General features: G+C 42.0%; 1 protein-coding gene across 2 annotated transcripts in view; it reads right to left on the bottom strand.

Moving 5' to 3' along the window:
- arhgap35a (Rho GTPase activating protein 35a) overlaps positions 1 to 14,744 on the bottom strand; it is a 104,825-nt gene that overhangs the window by 81,863 nt on the left and 8,218 nt on the right. Inside the window, exon 1 of one of the 2 annotated variants that reach the window (XM_014213449.2) lies at positions 13,785 to 14,413. The exons of the other annotated variant lie outside the window; for it this stretch is intronic. The gene's annotated coding sequence lies outside the window, so the exon portion shown is untranslated. Of the gene's footprint in view, positions 1 to 13,784; positions 14,414 to 14,744 lie in introns of those variants that run through there. 2 annotated transcript variants of the gene reach the window in all.

Raw genomic sequence — 14,744 nt, 5'->3', positions numbered from 1 at the left:
GCTGTATATAATAACAAACAAAAAAATGTCCTGAGCTAATAATGTAAGAAATAACACATTAAAAAACGAAATACTCCAGAGCCCTATCCGTCGGCGCCATTTAATCAGCATAAGGTCAAAATCTAAATAAGCATACACAGATTAACACACCTGGTTTTCTGAGCAAGCTTACAAATTATTAGGACATGTAACCCCTTTAAAAATCGGAGCTCCAGCCTCTTTTGCGCAAGTGAAATGAGGTCTGAAAAACTGAAAGTATGCATCTTAGAAATAGTTCACATTGAAATATGTCCGAACTCAGAAACAAATTGGTCCCCCTTAAATAACATGGTCGCTGTGGTAGAACATTTATTTTGAGTGCCATCAAGTAGTGTGATTTCAGATGTGTCCATGTAAACAGGATGAAATCGTTCTTCTTGCAAAGCACGTAAACATCTTAAAAATCGACCTAGCTATTATATTCATCTGACTATCCACAATAAATCGCATTATTGTGTGCATGTAACTGTACCCAATGTCTATATCTGAGCTGTAGTTCAACTAGGTGCCCTCCCTGGCATGGGGTTGAACTCCAATGATGAACCACTTGCAATAAATGGTCCTGCCCTTATCTGCCTTTAGTCTTTGACCTAGTATCTACTCGATAATGTAATGTCTTTCTTGCTCTTATCATCCAAGTCACCATTTCTTCAGTTTTCACAGGGCTGTTACAAAATGGTAGAGCTCAAATACCTCTAAACTACAAAAGGAAATTAACTGTGATGTAAAAGCATTGGATCCTGGGAGTCCTGCTGCATCCTGGGGAATCAGGATGCCGAAAGATGATTTGCCCTTGATTGATGATCCACATCACCTCCCCAAAACCACAGCTAGCCTAAAGCATAGGCCTTTTGGGGTAACTTCCTTGGGGTAATAATGGATTTGATGTGACTGAATGTGTTGCTTGTTGACACGACATTGGCATCTCACAGCGATCATTCAAAATGTCTTCTTGGCCATATCAACAACAAAGAAGAGACTTTTGCACAGGTTGGTCTGAGAGACACTAAAGCGCGAGGGCAAGAGGGGAGAAAGGGGACAGGGATAGGAAAGAGACGAGAGAGAGAAGAGAGACCGTGTGAAGCGGTCGTAGTCGAGCGGCTCATGACTCCTGTCCTGGGAGCGCCCCATCCATCTTCTGGGTGGCGGCGCTTGTGGTTTTATGGCCCTTTTCCCGGCTGGATAACACTGACATCATTAGGTAAGTGGTAGCGAGATGACAGGCCGATCGATAACGCCGGGCCAAGTCATCCTTAAGCAGAGGCCCGCAAGCCCTGGGCCTGGCCTGGACCCGGGCAAGATAAGGGATGTGTCGGCCGCTATATTAAAGAATGGCTATGAACATCCACCTTCTCTTATCCACGGTCATGTAATAGCTATAACAACTCTGAGCGATAGGTTATGGGGCAGTAAGATGGTGGGGGAAGGTAAAGAGGGATCAGTGGTAAAGAGGGGTCAGTGGTGAAGGTGTGTGTGTGTGTGTGTGTGTGTGTTAATGGGTTGGGGCCAGTGTCATCTGCGCTATCTATCTAGATGTCCTTGTCATTGCTTTAAATAAATCATAATTCCAGCTTTCGAGACTTCGTTGACAACATATCAGTGTCTCTGTGCTCGGAGTTTAAATTCACTAGGTAAACAAATTAAAATAAAAGATCCCCAAGTAGGTAATAATTTGGAAGGTAAAAGTACCTTAAACAAGCTTCCAGTTAGAAATGGATCCTCACCTGCCATCCCTACTTGCAAAATGTTATTTTTGTGTGTGCGCACTTAATATTCTGTGAGCGTGCACGCACAAATACATGTGTAAGGGGCAATTCCACGATAACTTACTTTTACACTTTAAAAATATATGCCAAGCAAAAACTTCTGATTCAAAAGTTGAACAAACATACACCTACAGAGCATTCGGAAATAATTCAGACACCTTGACTTTTTCCAAATTTTGTATGTTACAGGCTTATTCAAAAATTTATAAAATGATTTCCCCCCCTCAATCTACACACAATACCCCATAATGACTAAGCAAAACAGGATTTTAGAAAACTGATATTTCACATTTACATAAGTATTCAGACCCTTTACTCAGTACTTTATTAAAGCACCTTTGGCAGCGATTACAGTCTCGATTCTTCTTGGGTATGACGCTACAAGCTTGGCACACCTGTATTTGGAGAGTTTCTCCCATTCTTCTCTGCAGAACCTCTCAAGCTCTGTCAGGTTGGATGGGAAGCGTTGCTGCACAGCTATTTTCAGGTCTCTCCAGAGATGTTCGATTGGGTTCAAGTCCAGGCTCTGGCTGGGCCACTCAAGGACATTCAGAGACTTGCCCCGAAGCCACTCCTGTATTGTCTTGGCTGTGTGCTTAGGGGCGGCAGGTAGCCTAGTGGTTAGAGTGTTGGCCAGTATCCGAAAGGTTGCTGGATTGAATCGAAATAAGCATACGAAATAAGCATACACAGATTAAAACACCTGGTTTTCTGAGCAAACACATAATTTTACATAATTATGACATAACATTGAAGGTTGTGCAATGTAACATCAATATTTAGACTTAGGGATGCCACCCGTTAGATAAAATACGGAACGGTTCCGTATTTCACTGAAAGAATAAACGTTTTGTTTTCGAAATGATAGCTTCCAGATTTTACCATATTAATGACCTAAGGCTCGTATTTGTGTGTGTTTATTACATTATAATTAAGTCTATGATTTGATAGCACAGTCTGAGCGGTGGTAGGCAGCAGCAGACTCGTAAGCATTCATTCAAACAGCACTTTCCTGCATTTGCCAGCAGCTCTTCGCAATGCTTCAAGCATTGCGCTGTTTAGGACTTCAAGCCTATCAACTCCCGAGATTAGGCTGGCAATACTAAAGTACCTATTGGAACATCTAATAGTCAAAAGGTATATGAAATACAAATGGTATAGAGAGAAATAGTCGTATAATAACTACAACCTAAAACTTCTTACCTGGAAATATTGAAGACTCATGTTAAAAGGAAGCAAGGAAGTTAAACGTTAGCTTTTTTACATGGCACTTTTACTTTCTTCTCCAACACTTTGTTTTCGCATAATTTAAACCAAATTGAACATGTTCAATTATTTATTTGAGACTAAACTGATTTTATTGATGTATTATATTAAGTTAAAATAAAAGTGTTCATTGTTCATTCAGTATTGTTGTAATTGTCATAATTACAAATATATATATGTAATAAAAAATAAATCATCCGATTAATCGGTATCGGCTTTTTTTGGTCCTCCAATAATCGGTATCGGTATCGTCGTTGAAAAATCCTAATCGGTCGACCTCTAGTTTTTGTCAACGCTCTCTCTGTACTTTGCTCCGTTCATCTTTCCCTCGATCCTGACTAGTCTCCCAGTCCCTGTCGCTGAAAAACATCCTCACAGCATGATGATGTTGCCACCACCATCTGTAGGGATGGTGCCAGGTTTCCTCAAGATGTGGCATTCAGGCCAAAGAGTTAAATTGGTTTCACCGGACTAGAGAATCTTGTTTCTCATGGTCAGAGTGTTTAGGTGGCTTTTAGCAAACTCCAAGCAGGCTGTCATGTGCCTTTTACTGAGGAGTGGCCACTCTACCATAAAGGCCTGATTGTGGACATGGGAGAACCTTCCAGAAGGACAACCATCTCTGCAGCACTCCACCAGAGGAACTCTGGAGCTCTGTCTGAGTGACCATCAGGTTCTTGGTCACCTTCCTGCCCAAGGCCCTTCTCCCCCGATTGCTCAGTTTGGCCGGGCGGCCAGCTCTAAGAAGAGTCTTGGTGGTTCCGAACTTCTTCCATTTAAGAATCCCAGAGGCCACTGTGTTCTTGGCGACCTTGAATTATGCAGGCATGTTTGGTACCCTTCCTCAGATTTGTGCCACGACACAATCCTGTCTCGGAGCTCTACGGACAATTCCTTTGACCTCATGAATTGGTTTTTGCTCTGACATTCACTGTCAACTGTGGAACCTTATATAGACAGGTGTGTGCCTTTCCAAATCATGTCCAACCAATTGAATTTACCACGTGGACTCCAATCAATCAATCTCAAGTATGATCAGTGAAAACGGGATGCACCTGAGCTTTATTTCAAGTCTCATAGCAAAGAGTCTGAATACCTGTGTAAATAAGGTATTTGTTATTCATTTTAAATAAAATGTGCAAAACTATCTAAAAATCAGTTTTTGCTTTAACATTATGGGGTTGTGGGTTGATGAGTATTTTTTATTTTATTTAATCCATTTTAGAATAAGGCTGTAACGTAACAAAACGTGGACAAAGTCAAGGGGTCTGAATCATTTCTGAATGCACTGTATATGCAGACGTCACTAAAACACATTTACTTGAGGAAAAGTGCAGACGCAAAGTTTGGTAACTAAATGACCGTACAATCTCCCTCCATTTCTTAGGTGACCACGTTTTTCTAAAACTGAAATATCTACTCCGAACTAAGATTCAAAGATGTCTGCTGAAAGAATGGGGCATCAGCTATGACATGACACCTTGAGTTAAGAAAAAACAACAACAAAAAATATTATTTTAAACTACAGTAAGTGAAGTGCATCAACACCCAGAAACAGAATGAAGATAACATAATGACATCATGGGTCCTTGATCTGTATTATACAGAAAAGCATAATTACACTCAACAAAAATATCAAACGCTACATGTAAAGTGTTGATCCCATTTGTCATGAGCTTGAATAAAAGATGCCAGAAATCTTCCATGTCCACAAAAATCTTATTTCATGCACAAATATCTGTTACATCCCTGTTAGTGAGCATTTCTCCTTTGCCAAGATAATCCATCCACCTGACCAGGTGTGGCATATCAAGAAGCTGATTAAACAGCATGATCATTACACAGGTGCACCTTGTGCTGGGGACAATAAAAAGGGTGACTGTAAAATGTACCGTTTTGTCACACGGCACAATGCCACAGATGCCTCACGTTTCGAGGGAGCGTGGAATTGGCATGCTGACTGTAGGAATGGCCAACAGAGAACACTGGCATTCTGGAGAAGTGTGCTCTTTACGGATTTGCTGATGTCAAAGTCGTGAACAGTGTGCCCAATGGTGGCGGTGGGGTTATGGTATGGGCAGGCATAAGCTACGGATAAAAAAAATAGCATTTTTTTCTATGTCAATTTGAATGCACAGAGATACAGTGATGAGATTAAGGCCCCTTGTTGTGCCATTCATCTGCCGCCATCACCTAATTCAACATGATAATGCACGGCCCATGTCGCACGTATCTGTACACAATTCCTGGAAGCTGAAAATGTTCCAGCTCTTCCATGGCCTGCATACTCACCCGACATGTTACCCATTGAGCATGTTTGGGATGCTCTGAATAGACAAGTACAACAGCATGTTCCAGTTCCCGCCAATATCCGGAAACTTCGCACAGTCATTGAAAAGGAGTGGGACAACATTCCACAGGCCACAATGAACAGCCTGATCAACTCTATGTGAAGGAGATGTGTCGCGCTGCATGAGGCAAACGGTGCTCACACACCAGACACTGACTGGTTTTCTGATCCACGCACCTTTTATGTTTTAAGGTATCTGCGACCAGATGCATATCTGTATTCCCAGTCATGTGAAAACCCATCAATTAGGGCCTAATGAATTTATTTCAATTGGCTGATTTCCTTATATGAACTGTCACTCAGTAAAAACTTTGAAATTGTTGCATTTATATTATTGTTCAGTGTTTGAATGTCATTCTCTTCATGGTGATATCCTGAATAGGTACACAAAGGTAGAAAAATGTAATATCCTCATGCTTGGGTATTATTCTACACACTGGCTATTATTCTAATGAGCTCCACCCCCAAACAAGACAAAATCTGTACCAATCATAGATGTCTATGTTTCACAAGTTTGGGCATCAGAGTACAGCACAGTAGTAGAGTGCAGTACATTACAGTAACATATAGTTAAATACAGTACAATAGCGTATATTACTGCAACTGTGGTTTCTGACTACTACATGCACCCTACTTTCAAACCACGCCAAACCGCTTCATGCCCCCAGGACCAGGCAACGCACAATGGGGGATCATGTCTACCTCCCACATACCACACCTATGGAACGCCCTTCCAGGTAATCTTAAAGCCGTTTGGACTGTTTGAGCTTTTAAAGGAGACTTTAAAAAGAGGAACTGACACAGACTTAGCACTATCATATCCGATTAAAAAAAGTGGCAATATTTAACTATATGGGCAACCCGACCAAAAATTCACATAGAAATGTCAGTTATAGATCTGTAATTCTCATTGAAAGCAAGTCTAAGAAGCGGTAAATCTGTTCTATGTGCACTATTTCTATGTGTCCCGTTATTAAGTATTGTTTTTGAGTCTTTTACTTTCAATGGAAAAACATATCTAGGCCTTTCTTTCCCAAAAAAGATTGCTTTCATTTGGTGCTCATGGGTCATTTTACATGGAAATGACCTTAGACATAAAACACAAAGTCACACTTGGTTTGATAGGAAACCTGTGTGTGCCCCTCTCCTCTCATTCTGCCTGGGCCAATGGGGAAGTGGTAAAGAGCAACATACTGGTCACGAGAACTCCCGAAATGGCATCCCACACTAACGCCTTGTGACAAGGTGGTGCCCTTCCACTGTCTTGTACCACTGCTGACACTAATGTAGCACCACGATTCTACGAAGAGATGTGGAGTGCTGGAGGGAGACAGATGGGGGCGGGAGAGAGAGAGAGGTCAAAAGAAAGAGCTAAGCTCAGAAGAGTGGCTGTTTAAGGCCTCTAGTCGTCTGTGGGCTCTTTTCCCTCCTCTCCTGGCAGCTTATCAGTCGGTGATTAAACCTGTCACCTTTAATTAGAATATGGTGGAAGTGGAACAGTGCGCTCTCTCTATGCTGCAGGTGTAGCGACGTACCAGACAGTTAGAATAAAAGACAACGCTTCCAGCGGTGACAGTACATAAGAGAACCTGGAATCCCTCAGATGCTGGGAACAGATAATACAAATTAAACATCAGTTAAGGTCATGTTCTAGAAGGGTCTATGGATTTCTAATGACTCGGGATCTACTCTAAAGCAAGTCTCCCCAAACTCAGAAAGCACATGGGACCATTCCACTGGTGAATGTACTAAATCACAGAAAAGGAGGCCCAATTCCACACCCAAAAGTCCAATTCCAGTGTTTCCCCTATATTCATTTTGCAGCGGTGGGATGGTCAAATGTTTTCAGTGTAAACTTAAACGACTCAAACCAGATTTAAAATATGTAGAAAATATATTGGAGCGATATTTTTTTTAATAAGATCTTTTATGCACATGCAGGTACCCACACGTGCTTCTGGTTAGCCTGCTAACTCCGTGTGGGTGGAATGCGCGAGTTCCTCTCGCTGAGAGCTCTTCCCATGATCTCGCACTCCACTGTGCTCCTGTGGGTCTCTAGCCTCTCAGAAACAAAGTGCCCCAGATAAAACAGCTGGCTCAGTCACTCACAACCACAGATGGAGGTTCCTGAGCCCCACTAAGATACACTGGAACTGTACTGATATACTCCGAGATATACTTTAGGCTGCATTTGCTGTCAATCAGGCCAAAGAATGCTTTGGAAAAGAAACGTTAGAACTCCCATTGGATGTCTGCATCTCTGTTCCTGCCCATTGTAGTTCAGAGCCCTCATCTTATTCGCCAGCATTACTCATAGCCTCAGCTGAATGTGCTGAGTAATCCCCTGTGGCCAATAGCCAGACAGCAGGGTTACTGACGGTTGCCATTGATTGCTGATCCCTCAGCACAGAACTGAGGGGGCACCTACCAGGAACACAGCCTAAAGGGCCAACTGTGCCTTACATCATTGGAACAGCTCACTAAATGTGCATTTCTCTCTGTCAGTCACTTTTTCCCCATCGCTCCGAGTCTCATTCCCTCGCTTTTTACTCCTTTCGATTCTCTTTCCTTGTTGACTAAATCCTGCATTCTTCCCTCGTTCCATCACTCCTTTTTCTCTTGCTCTCGTTTCTAATCTCCTTCATTCCCCTTTCTCCCTCTTGCAATTGTATCTTGTCTCGAGGAGCACTGCAGCGAACAGTGGCCCACATCCTGGGCCTCCATCTCCATGGTCACCATTCATCTAAACATCATGGCCCCCTTTTGTCACCCAGGACATGGCGGGCAATTCAAACTCCCCTCACAAAGGCCGATAACCCCTATTCACACAACAGCTCACCCATACCTTTCACTGGAGCGCTCCATTCGCAGTATTTGTAACGTGGGCATATACCATCTTTGCAATTCAGGGAGGGATGGGGATTTGTGATCGATAAGAGGAGACCTTGCATCCACTTTCTTATTGATGTCCTGGGAAATATTTTACACGCTTACGGGTGTACAAGGATTTCTAGGAAACATTGGTTATATGGGCTTCTGCAGGACAGGACTAGTTATTGTTCAACCCCATAAAACCTTGAGGAGATATATTCCCCTATGCTGCAGTGGGGTCAGTTTTCCTCTCCCAACTCTGGCCTTGACCACTCAAAGACAACAGATCAAACTGACTTTGGACCAGCACAAGAACCTGGAGTCCTTTGTAACAAGCTATCGTCATCCATAAATCAGCAATGATTTAGGGAAGAAAACATGGAAGAAACACCAGTTCAACTCATGCACACTTTCTAATGGTTCGGATAAAAATCGTCTCTTATTGCCGTTCCCCCGCCTTATACTCGGGTCTCAAACAAGGCAGCCATTCAGAAGCGAGCCACTAATCTGGCCAACAAATTCTCAAGCTGCTGCCTATAATTAGCTCTATCAAAACACTGGCTTCCACTTTCAATCAAACTTTTCAAAAACAACACTTTTCCTAGTAAGACACAGGGACGGTTTAACAGCTCCCGCTCTGTGAAACATTCCCACGAAATATGGCGTCTCCCTAGGCTGGCGGCAATGTGAGATCTGTGAATGAACAGGTGATAATTTCATTCAGAGGCAAGGTGGTTTGAGAAACCAGTGTGTGTCATCACTTAATGAGATGTGGCATGGTTACTGTTGGATAGATTTAAGGGTTTCGTGGACAATATTTGTATTTATTATGCATTCCCATACATTGGCAGCAGCTACTCTTCCTGGGGTCCAGCAAAAACAGTAAAGTACATTTTACAATAGATTACACAATACATGAATTGTGTGCATTAACTCTGCTGATAGCTGAATTGTGATCTGAACACTACACAATGTTAGTCTGTTCGGAAGGCTGGACAATAGATGTTAGACCCATTGATTGGTCATTGTCAGAACCAAAGGGACTGAACGTGCATGGCTGTGTGGGCTAGTAGATGGGGAAATGAGGCTTCAGAACTAGTGGACCTCGTTATTTACAGCATGTATAGTATAAGCCTTGAAAATCTTTTACAGGTGTATTGTGACGGTCAGGACCTGCTAATAAACAGGACGATGGCGAGGAGGTGGAGAGGTGCTCTTGCTCCTAGAGAAGCTGAAGACCTCTGATGTTCCTATCCCCTGAAACATGTGGTGAGGCCTCGTATAAAAAAATATATATCACTGTCTGTATCGACCCAAATCAGTACGTCCCGGGACTTGATGTCTATGACATGGCCTGGGCCCTCCGCTGTGTGTGGATGAGGAGGCGGACCAAGGACTCGCGGCACAACCTGCGGCCCAGGGAGGGGCAAGGGCGAGCGGGTACAGGAGGGCGGAGGGCCTGCTGCTTGAGCAAACGGTACAGCTGTTTGTGAGGGACGCGGCTTCCTGGTGAGGTGTGACTGTGCCGCAAAGGGCCCAATCAGGCTGAGACCAGGAAGTCCTGACTGCTAATACGTTACCTGGGTGCAGAGAGGCAGGCTAGCTGAGCGACAAAACCAAAAGTGGGTTTGTGATCGGTTCAGTGGAAGAGCAACTAGCCAAACGAGTGCAGTTGAATTCACGGGGATAATGTAGCCTGTAACCCTTCCTCAGAAGAGTAGATTGATAACTGGATAGAATGTAGAATTTAAATACTGGTAAAGTATTTAGAGTGGTACCATATAGCAGCTCCATGTTATTGGTGGTGTTCACATGAGTCTGACACATGGGTTTGTGCAGTGTCCAGTGAGAAAGGTCTTTCCTATGAGGTTGATTGAGATCGAGGAAAATGTTCAGTCATCCATTTTCCGATATAGCAGGCCATCATAGACCAACACAGCAGAAGATTATTCTCCACGTCCACCTTTACTCTCCTATCTGGAGCAGGTTGCGGAATTTGCCTCAAGGAGGAAGTGAAATCCACATATACAACCCTGGCATGACCAATGATCCAGTATTGAGAGCCTGCTACAGTGCCTTCAGAAAGTATTCATACACCTTGACATATTCCACATTTTGTTGTTACAGCCTGAATTCAAAATTGATTAAATAATTTTTTTCTCTCAAACATCTACACAAAATACCCAATAACAACAAAGTAAAAACATATTTTTAGAAATTTTTGCTAAATTATTGAAAATGAAATACACAAATATCTAATTTACAAAAGTCTTCACACCCCTGAGTCAATCAATACATGTTAGAATCACCTTTGGCAGCGATTACAGCTGCGAGTCTTTCTGGGTAAGTCTAAGAGCTTTGCACACCTGGATTGTACCATTTTCCAAGCTCTATCAAATTGGTTGTTGATCATTGCTAGACAACCATTTTTTATTCTGTACAGGCTTCCTTCTTTTCACTCTGTCATTTAGGTTAGTATTGTGGAGTAATTACAATGTTTGTTGATCCATCCTCAGTTTGTCTCCTTTCACAGCCATTAAACTCTAACTGTTTTAAAGTCAGCATTGGAGACATGGTGAAAACGCTGAGCGTTTTCCTTCGGCAACCGAGTTAGGAAGGGCGCCTGTATCTTTGTAGTGACTGGGTGTACGGATATACCATCCATAGTGTAACTAATAACCTCACCATGCTCAAAGGCATATTCAATGTCTGCTTTTTTATTTTTTACCCATCTACCAATGTAGAGTCATTGGAAAACCTCCCTGGTCTTTTTGGTTGAATCTTTGTTTGAAATTCACGTAAATGTTTTATTTAACTAGGCAAGGACCTTGCAGATAATTGTATGTGTTGGGTACAGAGATGATAGTCATTCAAAAATCATGTTGAACACTATTATTGCACAAAGAGCGAGTCCATGCAACTTCAGTGACTAGTTAAGCACATGTTTACTCCTGAACGCATTTAGGCTTGCCATAACAAAGGGGTTGAATACTTATTGACTCATAATTACACTTTGACATTATGGGGTATTTTGTGTTGGACAGTGGCAAAATCTAAATGTAATCAATTTTAAATGTAGGCTGTAACAACAAAATGTAGAAAAAGTCAATGAGTGTGAATACTTTCTGAAGGTGCTGTAGTTCCTCTGACCTTTGTAAAACTTATTCCCTCAAATAAAACCTAAACACGTCTCTGCTCCTCTCCACACAGAGGGAGGAATGAGAGCTCAATCCCTCCCTCCCTCCATGTGTTCAGAGACTGAGATTCTTGTTTGTAATGAAAAGCACTATATAAAATAAATCTTATTATAATTATTATTCCTGCCCTGGCTCCTCTCCGGGCCCCCCAGCACAGAGCAGGTCAAACCCTTCCTGCATTCCTTTCTTAGCAGGCACTCCATATCACAGACCCTGGGTGGTGGGAGGTCTACTCAGATCCTACTATCTGCAGAAGCAGGGCTGAGAGACAAGGGAGCCTACCAATTCATTACTCAAACGGCCTGGAAGTACTAGGATATTGAGAGGCTCATTGTAATGGCTGGAACGGAACACGTCAAACATGTGGTTTCCATGTTTGATATGTGCTATGTAATCCATTCATTACAATGAGCCCATCCTCCTATAGCTCCTCCCATCAGCCTCCACTGGTAGGCTGTGGTTAACAAATCACTCTTTTGATCAGCATTTGTTTTTGTTTTGTAGCAGTGAAAATAACTCTCCAAAGGGCAAACTCACCAAACACACACATTGTGGTTTGATAAACTTTTGACTACTTGACCTTAGCCGAGGAATGGGCTAATTTCAACTCAATTATCTGTGGTCACCAAATTCCTCTATTGCGCAGGCCTGTTGAAATTTTACATAGCCATCTGACTATTCCTCGAAACGAAACAAAACGGCATCCCATATTAACAAACACTGCTGAAGAACTACAAAACAGTCAGACTTAACTCGACCTCTGAATGCAAAGAGATTGGTTACAAAACGACAGAAAATCTATAGGTCCTAATAGCCTACAATTCACCAAAATGTGTAAAACTAGACGTGTGTCTAACTACAAGACCGTCTCGAACTTGATAACTGGCAGACATAAATACAACAGTGACAATTGACAGAGTGGAGAACCGGGAAGGCAAACAAACCGTGGCTGTTTGTCAATATGTCACAGAGCCTTTACACCGGTAGAGGAAACCGCTCACAAATTCACTGCTCTATGCGCTGAGCGATATTGGATAGCGTAGGACACGATACCACACGCACTCCAACATAGGAGTGGCCACAATGCGGACTTCACTCATTCTCAGCGAAAGCGCAAATTAACGCCTATTTATTAAGGGAAATGTCATCCTATCTGTGGAGTTACATTATTGGACGAAATACTTGCTTTTGTAAGACACTTAGATATACAATGCTGCAACTTGCATCACAAACAATGATGGGTATGGTGCGCAGTCTATATGAACATTCCATTTTGAAGTTCAAAATGAATGTTCACTGAAAACAGAAAACGCACGAACTCGAGACATGCGACTTCATAGGATTGGAAATTGTAGATTAAAATAGGTCATAACATTTCGATGGGTAGGCCATAAAAACGTCCTCCCGAAACCGTTCAGTTTCTGTAGGAAACAAATATCAAAACATGGTGACGGATTAAAAACATGCCTTGCACTCCAGCTGCCCCAAACTAGTGGGATACTATGGGAATATTGGCATTATGCCGTAAGCTTTGAAACAAGAGTAACTGCCATATAAATAAAATGTCGATAGGATAGTCTAGCCTATAACCTATTACGCAGTAACTTACGAATATTATGCGTCCAGAACTCTTTTGACATGGGGCCTTGACCGACCACTAGTGTAAAATTCTCCCTGAATAGAGGGGAAATGACAGATCGGAAGGTGATGCAACGTAGCCAACAATAACACCTGATTTTATTTGTTATTCGTCAAAAAACATTTACACTTTCTCGGCCCATAACATAGGGCTATTACGCATGGCATGGGGACACTATATTTCCAAATTGCTAAAGACATTTTCGCCAATGAATGCTACCTTCTGTCCATTCACATGTAATTGTGAACAAATGAATGAAAAACAATAGAACACTGCCAGTAATTGACACAGATGATAAACGCATTGACAATTATCTATTCCAAAAGTACACTTATTGTTTAATTGGGCACATGAATTAAGATTTGTTTTACGCAAGAGGGGTTAAATCTCCCAGAAGAGCTTGGCCTGGCCTGACCAAGCCCCAGTCCACACAGAGATTGCAAACCCGTTTACTACACATTTTTTTCTTGTCTGAACGAGATTCACTTATTACCCCCACTTCACTCCCAACTACCCATTTAATCCTGGAAAATAACTGTTATGCGGAACATTGTTTTCCATGCCACACCACACCATCATAGTCAGTTAACGTAAATTGTTTTCATTTTTGAACCGTTTAACCAAATAACACATTGGCTAAATGAACTGGTACATACCATAGCATTCCTCCCTCTTCTCTCGTTCACTCCTTTCTCTCCAATGTCCTCCTTCGCAACTCGCAAAAACAGCACTCCCTCCTCGAACAGTCACATAAATATCTATATTCCCCTTTTGAACACTTGGTATATTTTTTACCCTGAAATCAAGACTCCATTTTCACAAGTAGCCTATTAACTTTTCGGTACCATCTGCATGTGGAGTTCCTCTTCTTGCCTTTGGACACAAAACACCTAAATTATCTCGAAAAATGCTGAACTTCAATTTCTTGTCCCCTGGATGTTCGCGTTAGGAAAGAGGGGCGTTGAAAATACTTGATTCGTTGTGTTTTCCTTTTTGTTCACCACGTTGTTTTGACCAATTGTTATTTCCTTTGTTGTGTCCAATATACAGATATGCCCATACGCGTACACATCATATGCGGTGTTAGTTGATGCGCAGTGCTCAATTCATAATTACAACCCTAAATGTTGTGTTTCCTATGAGTATCGCTTCACAGACTGCCCAAATGTATGACCGTGTGTAATGTATCTTTTTTTTCAGCTTCCCAATAATGGCGGCCCGGCCCTTCTCCCGAATATAGCCTCTCCTCCTCCGTCCTATTCCGAGAGAATAGATAGAGAGAGAGAGCTGTAGTCTCGCCCAGTGGCACATGGACACAATTACAACACGCACATTATGTTTCTAAATACAATAATTGCTTATATTTTCCTAATAATTAGTGAGTCATCATAATTCGTTTTCATTTTTTGCTGTATTAATAATATACTTTTAAAAAAAATTAAAGGGGCAATCTGCATTTTCTACATCCATTTTTGGATATACCCATTGATTCTTGAAGAATTTAGCTTATATATAAATGCCTCAGGAGCTCGGTTTAACTGTCAGACCCCATCAGGACGCAAATTATAAGCTTGTTTTAATACAATGTTTGTAAACAAAGTAAATGTAAAACACTA

This window comes from Salmo salar, chromosome ssa09 (genome assembly GCF_905237065.1).
Source record: "Salmo salar chromosome ssa09, Ssal_v3.1, whole genome shotgun sequence".
In the NCBI taxonomy this organism is placed as follows: domain Eukaryota; kingdom Metazoa; phylum Chordata; class Actinopteri; order Salmoniformes; family Salmonidae; genus Salmo; species Salmo salar.
Note: the sequence above shows the minus strand (reverse complement) of the source record. Positions and strands in the feature narration are given on the sequence as shown.